Source organism: Pseudorca crassidens, chromosome 12 (assembly GCF_039906515.1).
Source record: "Pseudorca crassidens isolate mPseCra1 chromosome 12, mPseCra1.hap1, whole genome shotgun sequence".
NCBI classification, from domain to species: Eukaryota; Metazoa; Chordata; class Mammalia; order Artiodactyla; family Delphinidae; genus Pseudorca; species Pseudorca crassidens.
The window spans coordinates 56,458,885-56,484,272 of record NC_090307.1 but is presented as its reverse complement, the minus strand read 5'-3'; the positions used below and the strand labels follow the sequence as shown (position 1 = coordinate 56,484,272).

The following is a 25,388-nucleotide window of genomic DNA, read 5'->3' as shown; positions in this document are numbered from 1 at the left end:
GCCCATGCCACGCACCATACTTCCATCTTCCACTCTGTTTTTGTCGTCTTCTGATTTAATGGCTACTTTCATAAATCATAGAGGCTTTTGGCCTTTGCTTCTTTGTCTTCCTTCTTCTAACCACTGTTCTCTTTTTCTCTACTCCATGTCCTCCATATATCCTGGGATATTTGAAAGTCCACGTGGAAGATCCTTCTAATGCTATAACTTCAACGTTTTGTGACCTCCTCAATATATGCTATGGTGTCCTGTTTAAGAAATCCATTTCTTTCCCAAGGTCATAGCATTTTTTCTTCTATTATCTTATAATATTTTATAATTTTGCCTTTCATATTTAGATCTTCATTACACTAGAATTAAATTTTATCTATTTTGAGAGGTAGGAGTCTAATTTCATTTCTCTATAGGTAGACTCCTAATTGCTGCTCCATTTATTGAAAAATAGATCTTTCCCCAAAGATCTGAAATTCCAGCTCTGCGATAAAGCACATTCCACTGACTATGGGTAAGTCTGTTTCTTGGATCTTTGTTTTATCGCATTGTTTATGCATATCTATGCTTGTATTAATACCACACTGTCTTAGTTATCATAGCGTATGGCACAGCATTATGTTGATATCTGTTAAGACAATTCTCACTACCTTGTTATTTAACAAACTTTAAAACAAAATTAGGCCCTTTGCTCTACCGTATCAATTTAAAAATCAGCTTTCCAGACTTCATAAACAACCTGTTGAGATCTGTTGAGATTTTACTGGAATGGCATTGAAACTGTAGATCAGTTTGGGGAGAGTTGACATCTTTATTATGCTGAGACTCTCAGTCTGTAAACATGGTATATGGTTCTCTTAAATGCCTATCAATAAAGAGATTGGGATTGACATATATACACTAATATGTATAAATAGATAACTGATAAGAACCTGCTTATAAAAAACAAAGTAAATAAAATACAAAAAAATTGTACTCCAATGTCTTTAATGTGATGTCTGAGTTATATTCCTCTTATATCTTAATAATTTTTTATTGTTCTGCCTTTTCTCTCTCTCTCTCCCTCTTTAAAGACTTGCCAGAGATTTGTCAATTTTTTTTCTATTTCTTTTTTTTTTTTTGGTCTTTTTATAGAATTGACATTTTGCTTTGGTAATTTTATTTATTCTATGTTTGTTTTCTGTTAATCTAATAAAGAGTGCAGAATACACAAGCATACACAGGACGTTCGTATCTTTACTTGCATTTTTATTTTTTTTATCGATGTACTTTCAAAGAGCAAATTTTTTAAAATTTAGATTCAGTTCATGTCCCCAATTATTTTGAAGGTTTTGCTTCTTGTTACCTAGCTAAGGAATCTTTGCTTGCTCCAAGACTGAAGTATTTTCTCCTAGGTATTCTAAAAGTTTTGGAGTTTTAGCTTGTATGTTTAATGTACGTATAATGCATTGTGATTTAATTTTCTTATACAGTGTAAGATAAGAGTCAAGTTTAATTATTTTTTTCTATATGCATCATGTGTTATTCAGGGACTGTGTGGTACAAGGACTATCATTTCCCAATGCACAATTTCTAGTTTCTTTAGAGTGTTCATTGATTTAGATACTTATCTTCATAGCAATACTGTACAGTATTGATTCCTATAATTTTAAATTAAATTTTGAAGTCAGGATCGAACTTTGTTCCTCTTTTTCAAAGTTTATTTACCTATTTTATGTTCTTTGCATTTCAATTTAAATTTTAGAATTAGCTTGTTAATCTCTATGAAAAGCTTCATGAAGTTTCGATTGGAATTGTGTGAAATCTATAGATCAATTTGGGGAAAATTGTATAAGAGTGGAATTATTCATGACGCTTTTCCTATTATGCCTATTCCTGTAAATCATTAAATGTATTTAATGTATTTAATATTATGTATTTAATATTTAATATTTAATGTATTTAATGTATTTAATTTAATATTTAATGTATTTAATATTACTGTTTTAAATTCCTGGTATTTGTTCTGTGTGCACAGATATACACAAATTCCTTATATTTGGGCCTTGTGCTGTGTTTGCTACAGGGCTTGGTGAAAGCTACCGTGTTTGCTACTGGGCATTGTTAGAGAGTGAATGCTTAACTGTGGAACACCATGCAGTTGCCCATGCAGCGTAAGTTTTCTGTCATGAACTGGATGTTATCTTACTCAGTAAGCCATACAGGTGGGTATAAGCAGTAGCAATTTATCACCAACTGGAAAGGCTGTATGAAAGGCAATGAACTCAGAACTACATTATGCGATGGGTGCCTCAGACTCCTACAGTACCATTCCTGTTACATTGCCTCCTCTCTCTCAGTCTGTCATAGGAAGTAGCTTATGACCAGGTAACAGAAGAAGAAAAAACTCGGTATAGTTTGAAAATAAGTAGGTCTGCAAGAAATGCTGGTACCAACTGAAAGTGGGTGACTACAGCATTGTAGCTCAACTCAGACATGATGCTGAAGGATAGCAGTAAAGGAAACATTTTCCCATTGGCCAAAATTTGTTTGGTTAGATTATCTGGAGTGAGTTGCCAGAATATATATCTACAACGTTTTGAGGGAAGTTGCTAAGACTTTGACTGATGTCAACCAAAGCAAAAAAAAAAAAAAAACAACAATACAGAAGGCTGCAAGTAAGAAAAGAATTTATTTGGAGTCTTAAGAATTGCAATTTGGGAGACACAGATCCAGGTAAAACTGAAAACGTGTTCCAGGGAAGAGATAGAGTCAGGGCTTGTAAACTGCAAAAACCATGAGGCTCTACTCTGACACAAGAAAGGAAATATTTGTCCTTAAGAGATGGCTGTCCCGTGTTGTTTTGGAGTAAGGGTCTGATAAGCAGATAAGCTACCTTGAGTTATCTTAGTATAAGGGTCCGATGAGTGTCTTGAGTTTCTGGAACATTGTGCAGATGTTCTGGCTGCCTGCCATAAGAAGATAAGTGATCAGAAGGTCAGATTCCATCCTGCTGAGATGTGCATAAGTCACACTGCCTCAGTGGTCTCCAGGCTCCATTTCAGAGCACTCTCTTAGCATTTTGATTTTCCTTTTGCACTGGATGGTCGGGAACTTGGAAGGAACAGGATTGTAAGATGGGTAAAAAGGAAGTCTAGGGGAGAAGCAGGTAGATAGATGGGTCACTTGGAGTCGGCACAGTGTGAAGATATTTGTGCCTCATGTGAATACCAAAAAAGGGTATCTTAAGGAGGCTGTTAATAATTAAAAGGACAAAATGAAGCACTCTGAGGATGTCAACCACTTTCATCAGCCAACCCAATGTTTGCATAATAGGCTCATGAATGATGTGGCACGGTGGCAGTGATGCATGAGATCTACAGCACAGTCTTCCTTTTCTTTTACCTGACCTGGCTACCACTACTGATGAGTGTCTACCTTGCTAACAGTAAATGCTATTGAGCCCCTAATATGGCACTGTTCCCAGGGGTACCAGCCAGCCACCTGGTGGGTGATTGATTACACTGATTCATCCTCACTGGGAGAGACAACGTATCCTGCAGGTGGATCTGTCTTCCCTGCCACAATGCTTCTGCTAGCACCACATCCATGTGCTCACTGAAGGCCCTGGCCACCATCCGAGTGTTCCATAGAGTATTGCTGCTGATCAAGGGGTTTATATCATAGCAGAGAAAGTGCCAAGGGAATGTGTTACTACCTCAAATTACCTGGGCAAACAAACATAGGGAAAGACATTAAATTTTATGTCTAGAAAGAACTTCTTTTTGTGACTCGCTTTGTCTCCTTAAGCAATTCACTGAACCACTCTGGGGTCAATGTCAATTTATTTATACTCAAAATTAGGTAAATAATGCCTACACTCATGATAAGTGAAATGTGCCTAGCACATAGGTACACAGTAGTTGCTGGCTGAGTAGAGAATGTAAGCTTTTAAACCTTCAGTTTATGATATTGACTATAACAGTGTATTTCCTGTGGGATCAATACGTTACTGATGTCAGATGCCCTCCAGCTTGCTGTCCAAGCCTAGGAAATGCCTCCATCTGACTCATCACTGCTCTGTATTGTTTTCAGCATGTTGTTCAGGTCAGGTGACAGAGGAAACAACATTAGTTCCAAAATCTTAATCCTCTGATTGGCATATAATTTTTTATCCTGGAAAGAATTTTTCATATAATTGGTGCTAGACTGTACTTTGGGACTGGGATGTTGTGATTTATAACAAGAAAAATTTATACTTGGACTTTGACCCCATTCTATTTTAGAGCATAGAGCTCTAAAACCTTGTAATCTCCTGTGATGGGAGCCATAAAGGTGTCTTATGTTGTTAATGAGGTGACTTATGGAAAGCCCTCAGGTAACGAATGCTGCCTTGTTGCCGGGGGAACCAACCCTGTAATCAGACAGCTGAAACTTTCAGAATCTCCCGCGCCCCTGCACATAACCTCTGGGAGGGGGAGAGGGGCTGAGGTGCAATCAGTCACCAATGGCCAATGATTTAGTCAGTCATGACTGTGTAATAAAGCCTCCATGAAAACCCAAAAGGATAGGGTTCAGAGATTCTGTGTTGGTGAACTCATGGAGATGCCAGGAGAGTGACGAGCCCTGGCAAGACAGGGAAGCTCCACACGCCTCCCCGCATACCTTGCCCTACACGTCTTCCATCTGGATGTTCATCTGTGTCCTTTATCATATCCTTTTATTATAAACTGGTAAATGTAAGTAAATGTGTCCTTGTGTTTGAGTTGCTTTAGCTAATTAAATGAATCCAAAGGGGGAGGAGGTCATGGGAACCTCTGTTTTAGAGCCAGTTAGTCAGAAGTACAGTTTACAGCCTGGACTTGAAACTAGCATCCGAAATCCAAGGAGGGGGATCCTTGCAACCTTCAGTGTATAGCCGATTGGTCAGATGCACAGGTGTTAACTTAGGCTTGCGATTGGCCCCTGGGGTAGAGGGTGATCTTGTGAGACTGAGCCTGTAACCTGTGGAACAGATGCTATTTCCTGGTAGATAGTGTCAACACTGTGTTGAATTGTAGGAAACCCAGCTGGTGTCCTAAGCATTTCTTGGTGGTGCGGGGGGAAAGCCACCCCCTACACACATTGGAATTGGTCTCTGATCCATTTTAGCAACCAAAAGAATAATTAAACCACTCCTTTGCAAGCTAAATTCAGATATTCTCTGCTAGAGTTCTCTTTGGACCTAGATGTAAATATTTCAAATAAATACTGAATACATATATGTGTGTATAGGTGTATATGTATTTATATATAATTAATACATATTTGATCAATTATGTATTGATATATATTTGATCAGTTGATAATATAATTGATAATTATAATAATGTTATGTATGTGCATATTTAAACATATTATATGTAATATATAGTTGATATAAGTATATGAATATCAATATAAGTATATGAAATCTCAAAGTACACAGTCAAACGTACTACTATATGTGGACTTTTGGGGGCCTTAATGGTCTAGACTGGCAGCCGTTTTATACTGATCAAGTATATTTTGGCTTCTGACATTTCCCTTGGTAATGGGGAGACATTCTGTGCCTCTTACAGCTATAGATGAAAGCAAAAATACAAAAACTCTCAATATACATGTTCTATTCATAAGGACCATAGAGACAAAAGAGCTATTATTTAGTAGTAGTGTTTGATACATAGAGCAGACAGAAGGTGTATTTGACATGACATTGGCCCTTTTTTAAAGCACTGATGTCTTTTAGGCAGGTAACATACCCTTAACTTGTGTGCATTAGGCTAAATCTTTTAATAATTATTGATACAAATGTAAGTAAATTTGAGTTTCATGAATTTTTTCCCCTCATCTAAATGTCTGAAGTACTTTTCAAGTATGTGTCCTTTAATAATTTTTCAGGGGAGTACAAAACAGGAATAAGTATAAATATGTATACTGATAAATACGTATAAATAAGTATAATATATAAATATAAATAAGTATACAGTAAGTATAAATGTGTATAATTAAGTTGAACTCTACAGAGCGTAAATTAATTAAAATTATTTTAAAGTAGTTTGGCAAACTGGTAACTATAACAAATGATAATTCAAAAATAAAATGTTATTAACAAACCATAATTTTTAATAATATCAAATTTGTTCATATTTATTTAAAATCATATTTTATATAAAAATGAGAAAATCATTCTTAGGAGGTGTCTTTGCTACTTACCACAAATATTTCAAGGTTTGGTGATCTACCATAAGTACTGTGCTTCAGATATTTTCACCAACAGAAAAAGCTTTAGACTTGAATTTGGAGATTTATTTCTAATTCCAGGGTTACAGGGACACTTGGACAAATAACAATCTTCCTGGACTTCTTTATTCTTATTTAAAAGCTGAAGGAGTTATATTAAATGAGTTTTAAAGACCCATTTAGCTCTAAAAATGAAAATTATCTGATAAAAAAGTATTTCAGAGTTATGTAGCTCAAGCTAGGAAAAATTGTTCTTAGGAAAATATTGTTTGCATATCTGAATCGACTACTTGCTTGTAAATTTCACTAGTGTAAGATTGTGACATATTTATCTAAGTATGCCAGTGATAAACATGATATTTTATATATATCCGGTGTTCAGTAACTGTGGAATAAATAATTAATGTCATTGCAGGAAAATTAAAACCAGAAAGTAATGTTTTTGTTGTGCCTGTCTAAAAGCCTAATCTTTTTATTTAAAAAGGAAACCTAGGTGAAAACACACACACACACACACACACATTTTGTTAAGACTTACAGGATAATGTGAAAAGTTTCAGATGGCAATTGTTAAGTGAAATCATAAAGGCTGTGACATTATAAGTGGTGCAAACATTCAATTAAAACTATAAAACCCAAAATTATAAGATCATGTGTAATATATTTAAAGTAGCAATGTCTTCTAGCTTAATGAAGATTCTTCTTATATTATTTATGAGCTAGACCTTTAGAACCGCTTGGCAAGACAGTTTTATTGCTTGCTAATTAGGCTCCACATTTTAAAGACACACTTTCATATAAAATAGAAAAACTCAACTTTTCAGGTATTTGAAAAACAAAGCTAAGTATTTGCCGATTTAGTTATCTTTTTATCCTCCCCACTGCAAGCTAGTTTTCTTGCAATTTACAGATAATGCTGAAAATCAATTTTACCCAAATGTTTTCTTATAAAAAAGCTTTAATTTGGGCCTTTTGTTATGAATGTACATAGTCACTTTTCTTAATACTTCAGTGCTACTGAAATTATGTAATATACTTCCTGTTCTGTTGGAGAGTTGAAACACTAAACATTACATATTTTTGCAGGAAAATATGTCCCATGGTTTTAGGATCAATTTTGATTGGATACCTAATACCAGTTAGGATTTGGTATTGCTGTCTTTCAGGCCCCATTTCCCATTATCGTGATTTAAAAGGTCTCTTCTCTCAGAGAACAATGGCATCTATTAACATGTGGGTCTTCCCTGCTAACTTCAACCAAGTTGACTTATCAGCAGGTATTTCTACATTTTCCTGTCTCGCTGAAGTCACTGACTCTCTGATGGACTTGACAAGAGAACTGGGTATTATTTGGAAACAATCCCATTATGTATGCCAAGCAAACTGCTCTTCTCTCAAACCTTCTAAATTTCAATGACTTAAAAAATAGCCTGAAACCTGAATGTGTTCAAAATTTTTATGGATTTATTTTGATGGTATTTTGTCAAAAATTAAAAAAGGTTTTGGAAAATAAAAGCCGCTAAGTATTTGTTGGAAGATAATTATCCACAGATCTCTCTTGTTTCTACCCGGTTTATGAGCAAGGTACTAACTGCCTTTAATTATGGATTATTTTTTCAAGGATGTTTAGCTAATAGCCCTAGAAATCAGAAGTAGTGTCTCTCCCTCTGGAGCAATGGGTAGGCATGCTTACTGTCTAATGCAGTCGAGTTAATGACAATGTCTTCCTCTTACTACTATAAAAATTTGGTTTACCTAAGCTCCGGATTTCTTTCTTATAGCACAACCCACTGTGTGTGCAGATACCACCTAGTCTCCCTCGCGTACCCTGGGAGAAATTGGAACTTGCAAAATTGGTGGAAAAAATCATGTTACTCTTGCTACTGAATAATAAAAGTTACTTCATCTCTGACTCAGGAAACCCGTGTCTTCTCCTAGAATCCACAAAAGTGTGGCAGCATAACCCACAGTTCAGTTGCACTGCCAGATTGATATCAGGGGAATCAAGAGACAATCAGTCAATTTGATACCCAAAATTATCCATTTGGAGCTGGATCTGTGGTTGAAAGTTTTACTCTCTTTTAGATTGTATGCAACATATTTGTACGAAGTTTCTTCATTATTTCCAACTAAATGTGGAAAATGTCTACAATCAAAAATTTTTAAACCTTCTAAGGCAGAACTAGAATCGGTGATGAGCAGGTGAGGCCAGGAGGCACCACTAGATGAGAGAGACACAGAATTAGGAAGTAGAGACTAGTACAAAACAGACTTTGCCGGCATGACATTTTGCCTGTCTCCACAGAGAGCTTGGAGTCAAAGCCCGTAGGAAAATGAATTTTCAGAAATAGCTAATACCAACTTCAGAATTTCTTGACTTAACAAATTTTGGTTGTTTTTGTTTGTTTGTTTTTGCTTCTGTAGAATTCAAGTGACATGAAACTATCATTGATTGCAGGTAGATGTGGTCAGCAACTTGATTGGGATCAGCTCATGGATTGCTTTGTGGTTCAGAAGTTCTGGAAATGGATGCAGAGGAAATGTCAGACCACAGGTACAAATAAAAAATAAAAGCAACATCTATTAAGGACAAACAAATAAAATAAATTGAAAAATGTTACCACTGCAATTTGCAGCGCCTATAAAAGTAAACTGTTGAATCTGTCTCTAAGATGGAAGCTACCAAAGGCTGATCTTTTATAGGAATGAGCCGGAGACATTTTTTATGGATGTCATTGTGACTTATACTTGCATCCATTTTTACCTGAGAATAATGTTGAGAGAAAGAAATTATGTATGAGACTAGAAACATTTAAATTTCTGGTAGAGGTTTCTATAAAGCAGATTTCATAAAGTATAATGGAACAGGATTTGTTATAATATTCTGTAGTAAAAAATCAAATTTTGCTGCCTTTACCTTGGCTAAATACAGTTGGATTTTCGATCACAGAGAGACATTATAAAGTCTAATTTGCAAGAGGCTTGAGATAATGAATTGAGAAACGGAAAGAAAACTGTGGGGCTACTGACATTTTTTCTTAGCTCTACCACCTTACCTCCAATGTCTCTGCTTAATAAGAAGTGATTTTTAACAAATGCAATGCGGGACTTCCCTGGTGGTGCAATGGTTAAGAATCATCCTGCCAATGCAGGGACACGGGTTCAAGCCCTGGTCCCAGTTCTTAAGAATTTAGCAATAAATTAAGTTCTTATTCTCTTAAGCTGAACAAGAAATCTAGCATTTTTTTTTTTCCTGCAGGTAGTGAAATGATGATTCATATATAGCAAGTCATCAGGCCAAAGCACATGTCCTCCTAAATGGAAATCAATTCTGATAACAAAGTCATGTCAGTTTATCCAGAAAGATCCCCTTAGAAGGTATCAATCACAACATCTCATCTTTATAGAAAACTTTAATATTTCTTTGAGTTTATATTCTTCATATATAACCTCTAGAGCCCATGAGCCACAACTACTGAAGCCTGCACACCTAGAGCCCGTGCTCCACAACAAGAGAAGCCACCGCAATGAGAAGGCTGCGCACTGCAACAAAGAGTAGCCCCCACTCACCCCAACTAGAGAAAGCCCCCTTGCAGCAATGAAGACCCAACACAGCCATAAATAAATAAGTAAGTAAATTTTTTAAAAAGAGCTTTAAAGTATGCAATGCAGGAGATTGGCTGTTTCACCTGATTCTTGGTGATAACCACCTTTTCCTTCCTTTTTTTTTGATCAAGTGTAATTTTTTGTTATGCTTTTACCTCCGCATGCCAAATTTCTAATTTAGTAAATTAAATATGTTCTCATCCACAATTTCCTGATTCCAACCCTGTACAAAAAAAAAAGGAAAAAAAAGTAAAAGAAGAAGAAAGAAAAAAGCAAAGAAAAATCTGCCAAGATAGAATTAAGAAGGAGAGATGTTGGTCAAATTATGGATTCTGCTATCTCTAATCTGCTAAGTCTCTCTAGTGAATATTTTATTTCAAACGTATTTTTCATTTTTAGACTTTCCATTTTGTCTTTTAAAAATGATTTTTATTTAACTAAAGATATTTTATATCTTTTGATTCATCACAAGCCTTTATATTTTTTACATCTTTGGGAATGGTTATAGTAGCTATTTTAAAATCCTGTTAATTCCAATATATGATTCACTCAGACCATTGATTTTTATTTTCTGTATATCATTTTATTGATTTGTCAGCTGTCAACTAATCTTGAATTGCATGTTGGATATTATGATACTTAAGTTACGAGGGCACTGGATTCTGTTATTTTTCTGTGATGAATGCTATTTCATTTGACTTATCAGGCAATTATATTGATTAGACTTAAACTGTAAGCTCTGCTTTTCAGATAGCAGCTCTGATCTGAGTTTAGATCTGTTGTTAGCTGGTGGCTTTGAGTTCACTCTGGACGTTTATTATTCTGGGGTCACTCACAGATTTAGGTAGATCAAATTTGGTGACCACAGTCTGGCTCTTTCCCTTTGGGGGTTACTCTTTCTCGAATGCCCTTGTTTTCCTGGATTTATTCTTCTGGAACCCCAGTCAAGAATGACAGTATTTTTCCACCAATGCTCTCATTAGCCCACATGCCTGGAAAAAAAAGTTGTGAATGCACAACATGGAACTTCTCTCCTTTATTTATGTACTCCTTACCAGAATTGTCCGCGATCCATTTAACTCTGCTGTGTGATGAGGAAGCTATCTTTTTATAATGACCAGGACTTAATAGCTGTTATTTGAAAGGTCTTTCCAGTAGGATCTTAACCATAATCAGAAGTGAAACTTCTAGATATTTTAATATAACCTGTTTTGTTACCAGTATGTTAAAATTATTCTGTACTTTCTATTTTGATTTTCTATTTTACTCAAGATTTTTTAATAATTACATTTACCCTTTTAAGTAATTAAATTAGTCCTTCCTTTATCTTCCTACTTCCTTTTGATAACATCTAGTTTATTGTTCTGTTGTCAGAGAATACATTATGTACTATTCTACTTTTTGGAGCTTGTCCATGTGTTTGTGATATCAGATCAATTTCTTAAATTTTCACAATAATTGAAAAGAAGTTAATTTTTCTTATTAGTATACATAGGTTGATATATATCATTGGTATACCTAGGTTGATATATATTATTTATTATGTTTGTCTCTCAAAATCCTTATATTTTGGTTACTCAATCTCTTCTGACAGATGTAACTGAATATTTTCATTTTACATAACATTTCTGTAGATTTCTATTATATTTTCTCATTGTTTCTATTTAAATATTCTCATTGATACATCATCTGTCATGTACATTTATGACAGATATCAAATATATTATTATTTTTAATATAACATTTGGAAATTGCCTGAAGTCCACTTTGGGTGCCTGGAAACTGCTGGGTGGCAGTGCTGTTTAAGAAGGGCTACCTGAGCCTGGTCCAGAATCCATGGGAGCCTGTAGTTCTGGTTTCTCCCTTGTGGCTCTTTCTTTCTCTCTTACCTTCTATCCCAGGCATGGGGTCCACTAGATACCCTGAGCAGCTCTTAGCTCTGCATTTATGGCATTATTTTGGTCTTCCCATTTCCAGAAGGGCTCCCAGGCAAATGTGTCTCTCCCACTAGGCAGGACAATGTTTATTTCCTGGGGCATATGAGACTGGGCCACCAGAATGGTTCTGGCTTCTAGATTTGGGGTGACTCAAATTATGCATGTAGACAAGGGTACCAAGAAAGATGTTTGCCAGGTGCCCCAGGCACCCTAGGGGGCATCCAGCTCTTAAGCCCCTTGATTAACTGTCAATTGTATTGTCTTGAACATGAAGAGCATAAAAAATAGAAGGGAAAGAGAAAGGCAGTCTTTGACAATAAAACTTGCAATACAAAACTACTTTTGTTCTTAAGAATTTAGCAATAAATTAAGTTCTTATTCTCTTAAGCTGAACAAGAAACTAGCATTTTTTTTTTCCTGCAGGTAATGGAATGATGATTCATATATAGCAAGTCATCAGGCCAAAGCGCATGTCCTCCTAAATGGAAATCAATTCTGATAACAAAGTCATGTCAGTTTATCCAGAAAGATCCCCATAGAAGGTATCAATCACAACATCTCATCTTTATAGAAAACTTTAATATTTCTTTGAGTTTATATTCTTCATATATAACCTTGTTTATGCGATTTTGCCCAATAGAGGTTTCCAAATGGATAAATTGTGAAGGATGAAACACATTATCAGAATGCACTGTACATTTTCCCTGTGATAAATATATATATATATATATATATCCCTTAAGAGGTGATACACTCAAATCTTGGGGAATCAAAAGGAACTTCTGGATGCATTTATCATAAATATCTGAGATTTCAAAAATTATCACAAATAGTCACAAAAAGGGAAAATCTAGGCTATCTAAAGCAGCTCTGCAGGAAGGATCAGACAAGATTCACTGCTCAGGAGAGGCAGGAATGGGTCTTGGTAGAAAGCGTTTCCTGACGGTTTTGCCAAAAGTCGAAGCTCGTTTTGCTCTTCAGGACCTTGGATCATGCCCACTGCTCTTAACTGAAAACAAAGCACAGAACTCTTCAAGTCTTCTTATTTGGTGGGATATTCTTTTTTAATCTTTAAAAAAAAAATTTTATTGGAGTATAGTTGATTTACAATGTTGTGTTAGTTTCAGGTGTACAGCAGAGTCAATCAGTTATACGTATATCCACTTTTTTTTTTTTAGATTCTTTTCCCTCATAGGCCATTACAAAGTATTGAGTAGAGTCCCCTGTGCTATACAGTTAAGTCCTTATTAGTTATCTCTTTTATACATAGTAGTGGTATATGTCAGTCCCGACTGGTGGGATATTCTTAAATTCATCTGAACCAAATTGGAATCTCAGAAAGAGAGAAAGCAATAACCAGAAAAACATTATTGAAAGCATAATTTCATTTTTGTGTGGAAACTGCAAAAACCACCAGCATGCTTTTGCCAGCAATACCTGTCATAATTTTCCTTAATGTACTTAACTATCATGAAAGAATATGTAAATGACAGTTCTCATTTTACATTTTAGTTTCTACCTTAGACCATCATGTCAATTGCCATAATCCCCAAATAGCTGCTTCATAAGATAAATTAAAAATTTTAAAGATGAGTCTTCTGTGCCAAAAGTTTTATCATCTTCCAATCCCCCCTAAGTCATGAACAGTTAACCCTCTGAACGTATAAAAGCAAGGTTCTCCATACCCCTCTCTCCCTTCACCCTCTGTCTGTTGACATTGTCTGATAACCTCTTTTGTGCTAGGGATTAACCACATAGCCCAGTGGGGCTCCAGTGGTGGAAAAAGGAATACTTTTTTCCTCATTGACTCCTTTATCTTCCCTCAGGGGGACATTCAGTTGTCAAGGTCTCTACTTTTCCTTTGTTTTCATCCCTCATAATTTAGCTAGTTCTCCCTCAGGCAATCATCTTCTCACACAACAGCATCCTCTTGGACCCGTTCCTCGTTTCCATCCCCCTCAAACTTCACTCAGGAGAATAAGCACAGAGTTTCTGATGCCCTCCTGCCTGTCCAGAATCTGCTGAGCCTGCTCTTGAGACAGAGAGCCCCCTGGAGACCATAGGTGCCCTCTAGGCCAGTACTGTCCAGAAGAACATTCTGTGATGAAGGATGTGTTCTTTAATATGTATGTGGCCATTGAGCACTTCAAGTAGGTTCATGTGATGGAATAAATGAATTTTTAATTTTATTCCATTTTTAATTTAAGAAATAACTAAAGGAAAATTTAATTTTTATTAAAGTTAAAATTTAAATTAAATTAAATAGCCACATGTGGCCTCCCCGCTATCGTATTGGACAGTGCGGCTTAGACTGTGGTCTAAATCCTGAGCGGCAGAAGGAGCTTGTTGTCAGGACTACTTCACAGTCTCATTCTTTACACTGATGATCCCAGGACTGTAGGAAAGTTAGGGCATCTCCCAGGACAATGCCTTTCCTTTGCGCCTCTGAATCTCATCCACCAAATATTAGCACGCCCGCCACTCAATTGCAAAATTGAGTCAATTCTCTTTGGAGATTTATGCTTCTTTATGTAAATCTTTATCTCTTCTAAACTATTTTAGTCAACTTAGTATTAAGGAAACTTTCAGACACTTTGATCTTCAGTTTATCTTAATAGCTTTTTCTTCCCCCTATTGAAATGTCTATTTGTCACAGCTACCTTCCCCTCTGTTGAAGGGCTTTCTAATTCTCTTGACTTTTTTGTGTGTTTTCTGAGGTCTAGATACAACTGGAAGTAACATCAGCAGCATTTGGGAGACCAGGTAGCCACAGGTGTGGACATGTGACCTTGCCAGCTAGTATATGCTCTTCTCTTGTGTTTCCAACTTAAGCTACCCACAGCTGAAGGTGAGACCATTCCGAAAGGGTAAGGTTACTGATTTTTATTGACATTAAAAAATCCAAGTATGCATCTCTTATTCTTAAAGGTAACCAGATATACTGGCAAATGTATATCTGTAGTTCAGACTACAATTAGAGAGTCTACATTCTTCTCAAACACGCATTAATCACTTGCCAAAAATGATAATATATTAAGCCATAGGGCAAGCTGCAACATATTTCAGTAAATCAAATATTATACCAACCACGTTATCTCAGTACAGTGTTACTAAGTTAGAGATCAACAAGGCAAAGATAACAAAAGAGTCCATATGTTTGGAAACTTATAAATAGGCATCTCGATAACAGATCAAAGAAGAAATCATACTGGGAATTTTTTTTTTTTTGCTAGCTCCAAATCTATTTTAGTTTCTGTCACATTTCCTCAAGTCTAAAGGCTTGCTTTTAAGCTTGGGAGGGCATTTCTAGCATGGCCTCAGTGTTGCAAGCACAGCATACATTTAAATAGCCTCATGATGATTTCTAGAGCTTTCTTCCTGTGCAGCTAGCTACCTAGGTGCTTCAGCCACCGGAACAGCCACTGACCTCTCTTTCCTCAGTTCAGGACGACAGCTCCCTCTGCTTGGTCTCCTGTGCTTGAGCTCCCGCTGGGAAATGCCTCCAGGCAGAAAGCTATTCCTGGATCAGCCGATTTCTTTCTCTTCTTTTAGGGGACACAGTCCTGTGTTACCTGTGGTAAAGTGTCTGAAAATAGTTGGTTTATATATTTGTATTATTATGTTATAGATTTATTTTTATATAAAAATTATGTATTTTATCCTGTTTTCTAGCAGTTTGTGTATCCAGTTACATCACTGCTGAGGCCTTTCCACCTCTGCGTGCTGCTCAGGGTCTAGGGCACCTTTCCTCTCACTCCCATCTTGTCCTCCTGTCTTCTTCTCTCCTCTCATCCTGGGCAAGCTAATTAGCCTCCTCAATGTGCTCAGTATTTTACAAAAGGAAGAAAAAGCACCAAATTATTTCAAACTGTCCCTGCTATCTGTCCAAAAAGTTGCTGAGTAAAGGTCTTTCAAAATTGCCTCTGTGTGTGTGTGTACTGTGTGTGTGTGTGTGTCTATTGGCAGAGGGCCACATAAAGGGAGAAGAATCTAAATTGAGATTTTAATACAGTATTCTGGCTAAAAACTCTGTAATTAACTGCATTAGTAATTTAATCTCTCTCAGCACAGAACATTTTTGACTATTATGCACCTGTCATAATTAATTTTATGTGTCAACTTGACTGTGCCAGAGGATGCCCAGGTATTTGTTTAAACATTATTCTGGGTGTGTCTGTGAGGGGCTTTTCTGAATTAGATTAACATTTGAATCAGTAGACAATAAAGCAAATTGCCCTCCTCAATGTTGGGCACCACAAACAATTCATTGAAGGCCTTGATAGAACAGAAAGGCTGAGTCAGGGCGAATTTGTTCTCTCTCTGCTTGACTGTCTTCCTGCAGGACATCAGGCATCTCCTGCCTTTGCACTCGGACTTGGAACCATACAATCAGCTCTCCTGGGTCTCCAGCGTGTTAACTGCAGGTCTTGGGACTCTCGGCCTCCATAATCATGTGAGCTAGTTCCTTATAAGAAATCTCTAAAACTTCCTATTCCTATAGGTTCTGTTTCTTTGGAGAATTCAGACTGATAGTGTGCCTTATTAAGTGATTTCAATTCCATAAAGTCTTTTGAATTTACTATATTCTTAATACTTTGCACAATCTTTTGGGGACTGCTCTGATTCCTTTACTTCACAGTAGATCAGCTGTTGGGTATTTGGGGGAAAGGAGAAGAAGGCAGTTATAAAGGGAGGAGAGCAAGGCTTATAGACTGTCATGTAGATGAGGACCAAGTTCTATCAGAATTGGGAATAGGACACATCACTTTTTCCACCAGTATAATCCATCACTTCAGATGAAGAATACATTTCACCAACACCCAAAATCATAGTCAATGGAGAGAAAAGGGACATGGTTGGAATTCATACTTCATTCTAGCTACTCAAGAATTTTTGATAAATCACATTTTCCTTACACGTGAGGTTTTAATACATTCTGTAAATGCACGAGATAACATTTTGTGATCTTCGTTCATAAATGTGTTAGCTTTCTGAGACATCTCTTTAATTTCCTGAGATGTTACCTGTCTTCACCTCTGTTTATTGAAATCATCTGAGGCTGATCTTAAGTTGCACTTCCTCTTTGTAGCCAACTTGACTTTGAACTTCTATTTCCATTATAATGGTTGCTTTCCTGAGAATCAGTTTTCCCTATAGGCATTTCATATGAGTATTTCTGTCGGTATATTGAGAGAATGTGAGACTGGAATGCAGTAGGGAGAAAAGAAAGGAAATTAGGAAAGAGAATACTTCTTGATATGTAGGAGGATTGGGGGAAGAACACACTGGGCTTGTATTATGGGTTGAATGGTGTCCCCCAAAGTTCATTTGCTGAAGTCCTAACCCCTAGCACTCCAGAATGTGACCTTATTTGGAAATAGGGTCATTGCAGATGTCATTAGTAAAGATGAGGTCAGACTGGAGTAGGGTGGATCCTCAATCCAATATGACTAGGGGGAAATTTGGACACAGATATGCACACAGAGAGAACATTGTGTGAACATGAAGGCAGAAATCAGGATGAGGCATCTAAAAGCCAGGGAACATCAAAGATTGACAGCAAACCATCAGAAGCTAGGAGAGAGGCATTCTCCCTCACAGACCTCTGAAGGAGCCCACTCTGCTGGCACCTTGATCTCAGACTTATAGTCTCTGAAATTGTGAAACAATGCATTTCTGTTGTTTAAGCCACCAGTTTTTGGTACTTTGTTAGGACAGCCTCAGGAGACCAATATAATTAGAATTCAGAAAACCTTGATTTTTGTCTCAGCATTTCTACTAATTCTGTGATTTGGATAATGTGGATCATCGTCTCTGTGTTTTTTTAGTTTCCTCAACGAAAAAATGAAGGAATGTGTTGAATCAACATTTCTGTTTTTTTTAATATAGATACCTCTTTACACTCTTAAAAAGTATTGAAAACCCACAAAAGTTTTTATGTGGTTTTACATATTTCTATATTTGCTATATTAAAAATTAAACTAGGAAATAAAAAAATATATTTATTTATGAATTTATTTTAAAATAAGAAACTACACTTAGTACAAGTTAAAATGAATAATATATTTACACTATATTTTTATGAGAACTATATTTTACTAAACAAATAAACTTAGAAGAGTGATATTGTTTTACATTTTTGCAAATCTCTACAATGTCTACCTTATAATACAGCTGGGTTCTTATATCTGCTTCAGCATTCAGTCATTTGCAATATGTTGTTTCAGTTAATTATACAGAGAAAATCCAGACTCACCCACACTTATAGTTGGAAAAGTGAGGAGTATTTTAATGATTTCTTTGAAAGGGTGTGAATATTCCTGGATTTTACACCAAAACTCATCTTCTCTTTTTTTTTTTTCTTAAAGAAAAGGTGTATTTGGTCATTTGGAAAATATTGGCTTACTAAGTTATGCAGATGTTCTACAAGCTGACATATTTCACTATTTAATATCAAAAACATCACATTTGTAAATAGGATTTTGAGCTAATGGTGTCCCAGAATACCAAAGATTTCTAAATCATTGTGAAGAACAGTCGGCTTCCAGCAGCAGTGACATTCAAGGATGGAAAGAGAGGGGCATGATCCCTTTGTGGAGAAAAGTTTGAAAACTGGACGCAGAATCACTACTAACATTTTGGGGCCCAGCAGGTAAGAGTACAGAGGCCCAGGCTTCTGATGTTTAAATATTTTAAAAATCATCAATCATGTTAGCAAACTGTATAGATCTGTTCTCCTAAGTTGATAAATATACCTTCCCTATTAATTCATAAAAATATTTGTGAAAATCCATGGTTTGAATATAATTGAAAATCAGGAAATTATAAAAAATTACTGAGTCTATTTACACTTGCCCATGTCTAAAGTTTCTACAGAAAGGTGATTTAGGATGAGTAGTAAAAGTATACATAATTCATTAATTATTATACACTTATTTCCTGAAGTGTTTTTCCTTGACTGTATTTCAGCAAAATGTGAAGAAACTGATCTGCTAAGATAGTAGCAACTGGAATTGTTAATAAGATTTTTAAAACAATTTTTAGGTTTGGAAATAAACCGTTATTTTACATAGTTCAAAACATTGTAACAGGGTCAAACATGACATATCCTAACAAAAGAAATTACTACAAATTATTTTAATTTTAGTGCATAAATTTCTATTACTTACATTGTGAGTTTTACTATTTTTAAAGCAATATATAGATCCACAAAGCATTCTTTAAGTTTTTATTCTTTAAAAAATTACAAAAATAATAAAAATAAAACAAAAATAGCATCTTGTAGCTTCACTTGTTCAAATCTTTAAGTTTAAATCTTTTTTAAAAATTGAAACTATATTTGTCTATATAGCTGGAAAATAATATTCATTGATTCCAAGTAATTTGCACATAAGTCTTTTACTTTATAGTTGTGAAAATTATTTTGTTTTATTTTTCTAATTTATTTAAATTTGATTGGGATGGCACTTTTTTTTTTTTAAAAGAAGATGTTGTGGGTAGGAGTTTATTAATTAATTTATTTTTGCTGTGTTGCGTCTTCATTTCTGTGCGAGGGATTTCTGCAGTTGTGGCAAGCAGGGGCCACTCTTCATCGCGGTGTGCGGGCCTCTCACTATCGTGGCCTCTCTTGTTGTGGAGCACAGGCACCAGACACGCAGGCTCAGTAGTTGTGGCTCACGGGCCTAGTTGCTCCGCGGCATGTGGGATCTTCCCGGACCAGGGCTCGAACCCGTGTCCCCTGCATTAGCAGGCAGATTCTCAACCACTGCGACACCAGGGAAGCCCAGGGATGGCACTTTTGTTGCACAGTTATGTAGTCTCTTCCAGTTAGGAAATTTTTGTGTCAAAAACTTTTAACTAGTATTTAAAAAATCATATTAAAAGTTAGAGTAAAATTTGAATCTGCTTAGCTTTTTTTGGTATGTTTTATAAACATATTAACAGCAAGAAATATTTTATAAAAATAACTCTGGATAACACACATTCAATCATTTAATTTTTTCCAAACTCCACAACTTTTCTTTTTTTGAGGATCTTCTGTTATTTTGTAAAACTATTCTAATATATCTCACACCTTGTCTAAAATCTAATTGGTTTAATAGCACTTGGTTAAGAATGATTATAAGGTCAATTTGACATGTGTTTTGTCAAGATGTTCTTATTTTTCTAAATTGCATTGGCTATTTTTTAACCTTTTAATTAAAATAAATTTTTGAATCAGAATGTAAATTTCCAACAACAAAATAAAAAGCCTTTAGGAGTATTGATTTTGACTGTGTTAAATCTACAGAAAAACTTGGGAAGAATGAATATCTTTATAATCTATGAATAAGGTATATTTATCCATTAATCTAGGTCTTCTTTACTATCTTAGTAACTTTATGAAGTTTTTTCTGTAAAGGTAATTCTCATCTTTTGTTAGATTTATTTCAAGGTATTTGACTTTTTGGATTCAACTGTAAATGGTATAATTTTAGTATTTATTTTTCTATTTATTTGTAGCTGGTAAATAAGAGTTTGATTTATTTTTGCATACGGAACTAATATCCAAGCATCCTTCCTAAACTCACCCCTTAATTCAGACAGTTTGAATGGAAGTCATGGTGGCAGATGAATGGAAGTCATGGTGGCAGACATCCTTATGGTCTTACTGATCACAGTGGAATGGTTTCAAAATTTCAATAGGTATGTTTTCCATAGTTTTTTTGGAAGATACTTACTGTCAGATTAGGGCTGTGCTCTTCTATTTTTAGTTTAGTAAAAGATTTTAAAAGATTATTAATGAATGTTGAATTTGTCACGTTTTCTATAAGCATATTGACATTATCATAAGATATTGATATTTTATTTTGTTAATGGCATGAATCACAGTGATTTTTGAATACTACCAGAAGTTTTCAGCCCTGGCCAAGGAAACAAACAAAAACCAAAACCAAACTCGATCATTATATATGATCATTTTTATATTTAACTATATTCCATTTGCTAGTGTTTCATTTAGAGAATTCTGAGTCCATGTTAAGAGTTTGGCATGTGTTTTCCCTTTCTTGTAGTGTCTTTGTCAGACTTTGGCATCTAGGTAATACTGGCTTCATAACATGAGGTGGAAGGTATGTTCTCTTTTTATACAGTGCAGGAGATCTTGTGTTACATTGTGTTTTTTCTTACTTAAATATTTGGGAGAATTTACCAGTTTCTGGGCCTGGGGTTTTCTTTTTTTTTTAACATCTTTATTGGAGTATAATTGCTTTACAATGGTGTGTCAGTTTCTGCTTCACAACAAAACGAATCAGTTATATATATACATATGTTCCCATTTCTCTTCCCGCTTGCGTCTCCCTCCCTCCCACCCTGCCTATCCCACACCTCCAGGTGGTCACAAAGCACCGAGCTGATCTCCCTGTGCTATGCGGCTGCTTCCCAGTAGCTATCTACCTTACGTTTGGTAGTGTATATATGTCCATGCCTCTCTCTCGCTTTGTCACAGTTTACCCTTCCCCCTTCCCATATCCTCAAGTCCATTCTCTAGTAAGTGTGTGTCTTTATTCCTGTTTTGCCCCTAGGTTCTTCATGACATTTTTTTCCCTTAAATTTCATATATATGTGTTAGCATACAGTATTTGTCTCTCTCTTTCTGACTTACTTCACTCTGTATGACAGACTCTAGGTCTATCCACCTCATTACAAATAGCTCAATTTCATTTCTTTTTATGCCTGAGTAATATTCCATTGTATATATGTGCCACAACTTCTTTATCCATTCATCCGATGATGGAAACTTAGGTTGTTTCCATCTCCGGGCTATTGTAAATAGAGCTGCAATGAACAGTTTGGTACATGACTCTTTCTGAATTATGGTTTTCTCAGGGTATATGCCCAGTAGTGGGATTGCTGGGTCATATGGTAGTGCTATTTGTAGTTTTTTTAAGGAACCTCCATACTGTTCTCCACAGTGGCTGTATCAATTTACATTCCCACCAACAGTGTAAGAGGGTTCCCTTTTCTCCACACCCTCTCAAGCATTTAATGTTTCTAGATTTTTTGATGATGGCCATTCTGACTGGTGTGAGATGATATCTCATTGTAGTTTTAATTTGCATTTCTCTAATGATTAATGATGTTGAGCATTCTTTCATGTGTTTGTTGGCAGTCTGTATATCTTCTTTGGAGAAATGTCTATTTAGGTCTTCTGCCCATTTTTGGATTGGGTTGTTTGTTTTTTTGTTATTAAGCTGCATGAGCTGCTTATAAATTTTGGGGATTAATCCTTTGTCAGTTGCTTCATTTGCAAATATTTTCTCCCATTCTGAGGGTTGTCTTTTGGTCTTGTTTATGGTTTCCTTTGCTGTGCAAAAGCTTTGAAGTTTCATTAGGTCCCATTTGTTTATTTTTGTTTTTATTTCCATTTCTCTAGGAGGTAGGTCAAAAAGGACCTTGCTGTGATTTATGTCATAGAGTGTCCTGCCTATGTTTTCCTCTAAGAGTTTGATAGTTTCTGGCCTTACATTTAGGTCTTTAATCCATTTTGAGTTTATTTTTGTGTATGGTGTTAGGGAGTGATCTAATCTCATACTTCTACATGTAGCTGTCCAGTTTTCCCAGCACCACTTATTGAAGAGGCTGTCCTTTCTCAACTATACATTCATGCCTCCTTTATCAAAGATAAGGTGACCATATGTGCGTGGGTTTATCTCTGGGCTTTCTATCCTTTTCCATTGATCTATCTTTCTGTTTCTGTGCCAGTACCATACTGTCTTGATTACTGTAGCTTTGTAGTATAGTCTGAAGTTAGGAAGCCTGATTCCTCCAGCTCCGTTTTTCGTTCTCAAGATTGCTTTGGCTATTCGGGGTCTTTTGTGTTTCCATACAAATTGTGAAATTTTTTGTTCTAGTTCTGTGAAAAATGCCAGTGGCAGTTTGATAGGGATTGCATTGAATCTGTAGATTGCTTTGAGTAGTAGATTCATTTTCACAATGTTGATTCTTCCAATCCAAGAACATGGTATATCTCTCCATCTATTTGTATCATCTTTAATTTCTTTCATCAGTGTCTTATAATTTTCTGCATACAGGTCTTTTGTCTCCTTAGGTAGGTTTATTCCTAGATATTTTATTGTTTTTGTTGCAATGGTAAATGGGAGTGTTTTCTTGATTTCACTTTCAGATTTTCCATCCTTAGTGTATAGGAATGCCAGAGATTTCTGTGCATTAATTTTGTATCCTGCTACTTTACCAAATTCATTGGTTAGCTCTAGTAGTTTTCTGGTAGCATCTTTAGGATTCTCTATGTATAGTATCATGTCATCTGCAAACAGTGAAAGCTTTACTTCTTCTTTTCCGATTTGGATTCCTTTTATTTCCTTTTTTTCTCTGATTGCTATGGCTAAAACTTCCAAAACTGTGTTGAATAAGAGTGGTGAGAGTGGGCAACCTTGTCTTGTTCCTGATCTTAGTGGAAATACTTTCAGTTTTTCACCACTGAGGACAATGTTGGCTGTGGGTTTGTCATATATGGCCTTTATTATGTTGAGGAAAGTTCCCTCTATTCCTGCTATCTATCTGCAGGGTTTTTATCATAAATGGGTATTGAATTTTGTCAAAAGCTTTCTCTGCATCTATTGAGATGATCATATGGGTTTTCTCCTTTAATTTGTTAATATGGTGTATCCTGTTGATTGATTTGCATATATTGAAGAATCCGTGCATTCCTGGAATTTATTCCTGGAATTTATTCATGGAATAAACCCCACTTGATCATGGCGTACGATCCGTCTAATGTGCTGTTGGATTCTGTTTGCTTATATATTTTTTTTAGGGGGTTATGGTTGTATTTATTATCTTGATTCAGTGAGGGTATCAAATCGTACACTTCCAACTTATGCAGATTATTGTGCCAATTATACTTTTTTTTTTTTTTGCGGTACGCGGGCCTCTCCCGTTGCAGAGCACAGGCTCCGGACGCACAGGCTCAGTGGCCATGGCTCACGGGCACGCCCAGCCGCTCCACGGCATGTGGAATCCTCCCAGACCGGGGCACGAACCCGTGTCGCCTGCATTGGCAGGCGGACTCTCAACCACTGCGCCACCAGGGAAGCCCCTGTTTGCTTGTATTTTGTTGAGGAATTTTGCATCTATGTTCATCAGCGATATTGGCCTGTAGTTTTCTTTCTTTGTGACATCCTAGTCTGGTTTTGGTATCAGGGTGATGGTGGCCTTGTAGAATGAGTTGGGGAGTGTTCCTCCCTCTGCTATATTTTGGAAGAGCTTGAGAAGGATAGGTGTTAGCTCTTCTCTAAATGTTTGATAGAATTTGCCTGTGAAGCCATCTGGTCCTGGGCTTTTCTTTGTTGGGAGATTTTTAATCACAGTTTCAATTTCAGTGCTTGTGATTGGTCTGTTCATATTTTCTATTTCTTCCTGATTCAGTCTTGGCAGGTTGTGCATTTCTAAGAATTTGTCCATTTCTTCCAGGTTGTCCATTTTATTGGCATAGAGTTGCTTGTAGTAATCTCTCATGATCTTTTTTATTTCTGCAGTGTCAGTTGTTACTTCTCCTTTTTCATTTCTAATTCTACTGACTTGAGTCTTCTCCCTTTTCTTCTTAATCAGTCTGGCTAATGGTTTATCAATTTTGTTTATCTTCTCAAAGAATCAGCTTTTAGTCTTTTTGATCTTTGCCATCGTTTCCTTCATTTCTTTTTCATTTATTTCTGATCTGATTTTTATGATTTCTTTCCTTCTGCTAACTTTGGGGGTTTTTTTGTTCTTCTTTCTCTAATTGCTTGAGGTGCAAGGTTACGTTGTTTATTCGAGATGTTTCCTGTTTCTTAAGGTAGGATTGTATTGCTATAAACTTCCCTCTTAGAACTGCTTTTGCTGCATTCCGTAGATTTTGGGTCATCGTGTCTCCATTATCATTTGTTTCTAGGTATTTTTTGATTTCCTCTTTGATTTCTTCAGTGATTACTTCGTTATTAAGTAGTATATTGTTTAGCCTCCATGTGTTTGTATTTTTTACAGATCTTTTCCTGTAATTGATTTCTAGTCTCATAGCATTGTGGTCAGAAAAGATACTTGATACGATCTCAATATTCTTAAATTTACCAAGGCTTGATTTGTGACCCAAGATATGATCTATCCTGGAGAATGTTCCATGAGCACTAGAGAAAAATGTGTATTCTGTTGTTTTTTGATGGAATGTCCTATAAATATCAATTAAGTCTATCTTGTTTAATGTATCATTTAAAGCTTGGGTTTCCTTATTTATTTTCATTTTGGATGATCTGTCCATGGGTGAAAGTGGGGTGTTCAAGTCCCCTACTATGAATGTGTTACTGTCGATTTCCCCTTTTATGGTTGTTAGTATTTGCCTTATGTATTGAGGTGCTCCTATGTTGGGTGCACAAATATTTACAATTGTTATATCTTCTTCTTGGATCGATCCCTTGATCATTATGTAGTGTCCTTCTTCGTCACTTGTAATTGTCTTTATTTTAACGTCTATTTTGTCTGACATATGAGAATTTCTACTCCAGCTTTCTTTTGGTTTCCATTGCATGAATTATCTTTTTCCATCCCCTTACTTTCAGTCTGTATGTGTCTCTAGGTCTGAAG

At 35.9% G+C, this 25,388-nt stretch overlaps 2 long non-coding RNA genes across 3 annotated transcripts in view; both read left to right on the top strand.

The window, feature by feature from the left end:
• Positions 1–406: 406 nt before the first annotated feature.
• LOC137204132 (uncharacterized) lies at positions 407–9,852 on the top strand. Of its 2 annotated transcripts, none has more exons than XR_010933434.1 (4): positions 407–505; positions 2,057–2,144; positions 8,690–8,785; positions 9,688–9,852. It is a non-coding gene; the product is annotated as an uncharacterized lncRNA (long non-coding RNA). The 2 variants fall into 2 exon arrangements; XR_010933435.1 differs by lacking the exon at positions 9,688–9,852 and adding an exon at positions 9,491–9,602.
• Positions 9,853–14,491: 4,639 nt separating this feature from the next.
• Positions 14,492–25,388, top strand: part of LOC137203441 (uncharacterized) — a 30,580-nt gene continuing 19,683 nt past the window's right edge. Inside the window, exons 1-4 of the long non-coding RNA XR_010933117.1 lie at positions 14,492–14,622; positions 16,117–16,227; positions 18,253–18,426; positions 20,357–20,459. This is a non-coding gene — a long non-coding RNA (uncharacterized lncRNA). The remainder of the gene's footprint in view (positions 14,623–16,116; positions 16,228–18,252; positions 18,427–20,356; positions 20,460–25,388) is intronic.